The sequence below is a fragment of the Frankliniella occidentalis genome, unplaced genomic scaffold, assembly GCF_000697945.3.
Source record: "Frankliniella occidentalis isolate FOCC.00 unplaced genomic scaffold, Focc_3.1 Scaffold39, whole genome shotgun sequence".
NCBI classification, from domain to species: Eukaryota; Metazoa; Arthropoda; class Insecta; order Thysanoptera; family Thripidae; genus Frankliniella; species Frankliniella occidentalis.
The window spans coordinates 1,422,866-1,429,469 of NW_026267169.1; positions in this window are offsets into that span (position 1 = coordinate 1,422,866).

Sequence of the window (6,604 nt, forward strand, 5' to 3'; positions counted from 1 at the left end):
GTTCTAACTTACCTGGGATATACACACCAACACTGAACGTTTTAACACTCTTGTAACAGCAGCATAAATGCTAACATGTTTTCGTCTTTCAAATTTTTACAGTGAAAATAACACGTAATATTCCTGTGTTTTGGACTTTCAAAATATTCGCTCTGTTCTGTTGCTGACGGCGTGTAAAAGAAATCGCATTTGGCCGTCTTATATTCATTTGATTTAGCAATGGTTTTGCGGAGGAGACGCGTGGGCGTGGGCGAGGGGGCAGGCTGGCCTCGAAAGTAAATATCATCGGAATCATTACACACCTCAGGAAACATTCAAAAGGCGCGCAAAAGGGTGAGCCTGGGGCAGTAAGGGGTGTGTTATCTGCATGCTCACCAGGCGCCTCTCTCTCTCTCTCTTCCTCTCTCTCTCTCTCTCTCTCTCCCTCCCTCCCTCTCTTGCTCTCCCTCTCTTGCTCACTCTCCAGCGCACCACACACATACACGGACACCCGCGTGCGAGTTATTTATTCACGTTCTATCTCTCTCCGGCACACACACACACACAGAGGATTCGCGCGCGCGTGGTGTGCCCTGCGCTTGCTTCGCTCTCTTTCCACTCTATACTCTCTGCATTCGATTTATTCTGATTGAATCTGTCAGCGTACCGTGAAGTTGCCACTGCCGTGATGGGACGGCGTATCCAGAATGATGGAATATGTGTGTGTGTGACGGCGGCGGTGCTATATCTGCGCAGAACAAGCGACGACGTCGTGACTGCTCGGCGGCACCGGAAGCCAAAAGGCTGCGGCAGTGACCCTCTGCTGCATCCTCGCGGCCTCCCGCTTCGGCTGAAGGAAATAAAGGTTGGGCCGCCAACACCTCTCCGCCCACACACTCACTCACACGACGAGCGGGGCCCGGTGACGGACAGGGTGCTGACGGTGATGGACGTGGTGCGGGCCGTGAGAATGACTGCACACACACACACACACTCACGCACGCACCCCCCGCGGGGGGCACCCCGTCGGCACCGCCCCGGCCGGGGGCACCGCCGCCGCCTCTAAATGAACTCAATCCCAAACTACAACACGATTCACCGCCTTTTGTTTCCACACTCCATTACTGACCGAAGCGCCATCTATCTCGGCGGCGGTGCAGCACACACACACACACACGTACACAAACATACCTCGCGCGTGTGTGTGTGTGCCCGCACGGCGCTTTAATTCTCCAGCGTGGTGATTGTTTCTTTGTTTCATCTGCGGCGCGCCAGTGTGTGCTTTGTATTGGTCCATTGTCTAGGCGGCCCGGGGCGGGGCGGCGCCAGGCTGAACTAGTCCACCAGGTGGCGGACCACCGTGGCGAAAGGGATGCCAAATCTGACGCCCGGGCCTCGCCCCCCCCCCCCCCCCAGCCGCGCGCGCTCTGGTCACGAACGAGAATCCCCAAAATCAAATTGCATTAAAGGGGAGAAAAGGTGCGACAGTGTGGTAGCGGTGCGAGATCAAGGGAAGATTGTATAGCTATATATTTGGGACATAAATAAAAATTGGCAGCAAGATATGTACACTTCCACTTGTCCCTACTTAAGTTCAGGATTCCAGAAAATGCCTGTTGCTATAGAGACAAAGACAAACGTTTATGTCATTCAGAGACCACGTATGGAGTGCACGAAAGTACCCAAGGACCTCGATGGCAATTTGGCAAAGTCTTTTCGTCCGCGGTACAGAGAGTGTGCACTCCACTAACCCACTTCATGACGCCTCCTCCCCTGGTGGCGCAACTCTTCAGTGTAACAAGAGCGCGGCACGCGGCCTAATGACCAGTTGTGATTTATCGTTCACTGTTGTTTTCATCAGTTGTTTGACTCGGGTGTTGACTCTATGACTCATTGCGGTGAACTGCGCCGAGAGGGGCTTACCCTGCCTTTCCGACTGGTCCTGTTCCGTGTGAAAAGTAAACCTCTTCCTACTGTTCACCCCATTCAGTTCGATGTCGCATCGTGGCCGTTAACCCATGACGATTCCTTGTCTGCATTTTTTTGTGAGTCAAAACACACGTCGAATAGAGCACGGTGGTTTTTGAACCGTCATGCCGTGCGGTGCGAGCGTGGGCCGGCCGAGGCGCCGCCGCGCCAGCAGGGGGCTCAGGAGGCCACGCTACGCCCCACCACCGCCCGAGATAATACACATCGTCGAGCCGGGCTCTGAACTGCTCGCGTTTGCTATTGATTTGATTGTTTACGGCGACGACCAGACAAGATTTTTCTAATTTTTGTTTACGACTTTCAAATTGACGCGCGTGCGCGTTTGATGATCAAATTGCTCGCAGCCTCCCTACGATTCAAAGCCCGCCCCATATGGCACCTGGAGAGTTTATCCCAGTGTGACGCCCCGGGGCGCGATTATTTTGTCGAGACGGTCGGAATACACTCTGCGTGGTCTTAAATTTAAATAAATCGAGTGGGAAAACGTTTTGACAGTTAAACTGTGTGACGTTTCATAAGCTGCGAGTAGAAATGAGCGAGATTCAACACAACACCCAGAAAATGGCACATTCTTGAAACAAGGTGAAATGCTTTGCTTCAATACTATTTTTACCTTGGAAAATACAAGGAAAATTTTCTGAAGCGTAAGGCAAATAACGTTAAATTTAAGTGAAAAATTCCTCGGATAAACTCAATTTTCTTGAAAACGGTGGGAATGCACTGTTACTCAATGAATGTGACGTCACATTCGTTTCAATGTGAAACGTGTCACATTCGTTTGAATATTGTGTCACGTTCATTTAAACGTGACTTTAGGTCAATTGACGCTCCAATGGCGCCAGTCTAGGCCGATTCACGTTTAAACGAATATGACACATTATTCAAACGAACGTGACACGATCCACATTGAAACGAATGTGACGCCACATTCGTTGAATAACAGTGTGCCTTAAGCCAAGTACGAAAACTTCCTTCCATTTTCGTAAAAGAACTTTTTTTGGCTTAAAGACAATTTTCTGGGTGAAAGTTTTGGCTGTTAAGACTGAGTTTGCAAAATATTTTTTAATGTGTTGTAATAAATCGCGCTCCGTGCCGTGCACACAGTATGTGTATTCGGTTATCACTCGCCGGACCGATCATTACGAATTCAAGAGCCGACGTGTTTATTGTGTGATTGCTGTTATTTGTTTGGAGAACGCGCGGCGGCAGGTGCCCCCCTAGTAATTGCCACACGCAGCGCGGCGCGCCCGCGCGTGCACGGTGGCATCCAAAAAATAGTGGTGGTTAAATCACCAAGTACCCTGCAAACAAAACACTTTAAAAAAAAAATATGACGTCGGCCCGTAGCTATGTTGCAGATAAGGTACCCTTTTCCCGCTGCCTCTCTTTTTCTCACTCTGCCTCAGCTGCTCCCGCGTGATTGCAGTCGAAGAGTGCTTCTTTTTGTGAAATTCTGTTTTGTATTTTTTTTTATCTTGGAGTGCGGCGACGCCTCTCTATTACTGGACAAAAGAAACGCGGCGCGACGCGGCGCTCCGTCAATAATCAACAATCAATCAGGCCGACGACCAATCAGAGGCCGTATGCGGTAGGTAGCCGAGTCGAGCCGAACCGAGCCGAGCTGACTCAGCCGAGCCCAGCACACGAAGCTGCCCAGCTTGCATTGCATGCCCCACGGGTTTCTGTCTCTGTCCTCGCTACCGCCTCTGTGCGAATTTGTTCATATTATATAAGCTTCAAAAGGTTTGCTTTGTTCGAGAAGGCATTCACTACCAGAAACCTTGTGCAGATGAGATCGCCTCGGAGTTCGCTAGTACCGTCTGTAAAGGCAATACTTCCCAGTGTTGCGGTTTCGCCTACCCGATCACCATGGCATATAGCCTTTACTTTACACTCGATTAAACGACTATCAACAGAAATATTAAAACGATACCGTTTCGATGTCGGTTGGACAGATCTTTGACCTTATCAAAGTGCTTAGGTTGTTCACACACATCCAAGCACACGATGTATTTGAATCTGTATTCACTTCTGTACTCGGAAAATGCTAAAAATTTCTACAAGTTATTCCAACATGCACGTGAAAATCTTTTTGTACCAAATTTCTCCGTAGTTTGCGCCGAACACATCAACAATTATGCACAAATAAAGTACACGGATATTTAGTGTGTGGGGAACGTGAGGAAGACCGTGAGGGAGAAGAGCGGGGTGACCTCTCCTCTACGTAATTGCGCGTCGCCGCTGATCAGGGTGTAGGCGGCTGGAAGGACCCCCGCAGACGGTTTCCTTATTATTTGGCCGCGCATTATTCGCGCGCCATTACGATTCGACAGGTCGTCGTCGCCGTGCTGCTGGAAATAATGACGATCGTAATAGTTTTCGATGCTATTTGCACACGAAATTAATTTTAGGCGCCCCCCCTTGCCTCGGCTACTGGCGCGTCTAGCGTTTGTGATGATGACGTCGGATCGACTCCCGTAAGGATTATTACTATGAGCAGTCTGTACTGGGAGAGGGATAGTTTTTAGATCGGAATTTCGTCTTTTTACCGCACTATTAGAAAGCTATTGGGTGTATAGTCGTAATGGGAGCAGTCCGTGTGCAGCAGTAGCAGAACACACGGATTCGAAAAAGCCGATCAAGGCGGCAGCAAACAGCAGCGCGGCCGGGCCGGCGCGGCGGTCGGACCCCTAAACTACCGTGCGATCATCATTACAGTCGGGGCCCCCTCCCCAACCGTGTCGGCGCCGGGTCCTTTTGGAGCAGCCGAACAGGTGTTGGACCCCCCGTCGCGGGGCGGGGCCTGCTGAGGCTCCGCAGGCGCGCGCCCTCGCCACTTACAAATACCTCTTCAAATATCTCGTCAAATATCTCGTGAAATGCCTTGTCAAATGCCGCACGTTTTGTTTCCGCGGAGTCCTTGTGGCCTGCCTCGTTCGCCATAGACTTGCTTCCACACCGATGCCATGTTTCTCATCGCCGTCGCGAGCCAGGACCTTCGGTCAGCGGCACTTACTTACCTGCCCATTGTTGGATGGGGTTTAAATGAAAACAACAACAAAAACAACAATGTAATTGTGGGAAGATCATCGCACTGAGTACTGCAGAGCGGCGCGGGTATCACTCGGATCCTATCTCGATGCACGAGTCCGTCATTACAAATACCACGGCCATAAGTACTCTGAGAAGAAGGTTGAAGAAGCTCGTGTTCTTCATGGAGAAACAACTATCGCTCTGATGTTAGCCTGCCGTCCATTCAGAAAGAAAATCTCGGTTATAAGCTATATTGTGAAAATTTGCGCCAAGCAACTTTTTACTAGTACTTACACACAACTACCGTTACAAAAGATCTGTTGCAACGCTGTGATTTGAACCATATTTTCCGGTCCGCTGGTTGGCAGTGTGTCTAGCCGCGCCGATGTGGCCAGCCGAGCTCAGCTCCAATGTCTGTTATCTCTGATTCGTTCGTGTTGGATTCTTCCTTTTGCGTAAGAATGGGAACCGAAGTCGAGTCCAGTGGGAGAAAGGTGGTGCAGGTGGCGTGGCTTGGCGCAGTCGGGTTATGGTTCACGACTTGGGATCCCTACCTATCGGTCAACTGCCCCGAGTAAAATATTTTGTTCAAATACAACCACTAGAGAAAAATTATTCAGGATTTCCACACAACTTCTCAATCAATTTACTTTTGTTATCACCGGTTGCGTGCATTGTTTCCGTGGCAATTAATTGAACAACCACCCACCGTGGGTGAGGGGGAGCTGAGGATTCCACGAGCCAAAGACGGCGACGCGCGGTGGCTAAGGTGACCGCACCCTCTTAATATTCATGATAAATTAACGTCGGTCTGTTGCCACTAATATGAACTCTGCACAGGGAAAACGACGTCCCATTAGAGACGGCAGAAAGGGAGAGAGAGCAAGAGAGAGGTGAGCAATCTCATTAACTGCTCTTTTTTTCCCTTTCTTACACTGGTCGCATAATTAAAACCCTATTGGATTAACGCCGAGGTCATGAATTCAAGTACATTAGGAGGACTGTCGTCTTGCCCCCCGGGCTTTGCGGCCAGCAAGACGACACGCAGGCAGGGGGTAAAAAACTGAAGGGGAGGGACTGAGAGTCCAATCGGATTTTGGGGTTGTCGGGCTAAAATATTAATTAACGAAAACAAGGCTGACGATTTGCAGTGATTCACAGTTATTAATTATTCTTAAAAATAAAAACACTTCTGTACCTTATTTTCTGCTAGGTGGATTTCCTCCGCAAGCTACAGTCTCCTGCCATTGTCAATACCTCGATAACAATGCCATTGCCACAACAATGATGGAAACATAACACAAGAGCAGTGCCAATGGCTAAAACATAGCCGCCTCTTATCCCGAGGTACGTCTTTCTCACAATAGAATAGAATCATCTTCCTTGGCGACGAGAGAGGGAAGAAAATGCTGAAGAGAGAAAGGCAGGAAAATAGATGTCAAAAAAAACGATAAAAAATAAAAATTAAGGTGGCGCACAGTGCCAAGACGCCACCACCGGAGAACTTGAACGTCAACGCGGACAAAAAAAAAGATGAATGACGAGCGAGACAATGAAAGGTGCCTTGAGCGGCGCCCATTCCTCTGGAGAGAGAGGGAGTGAA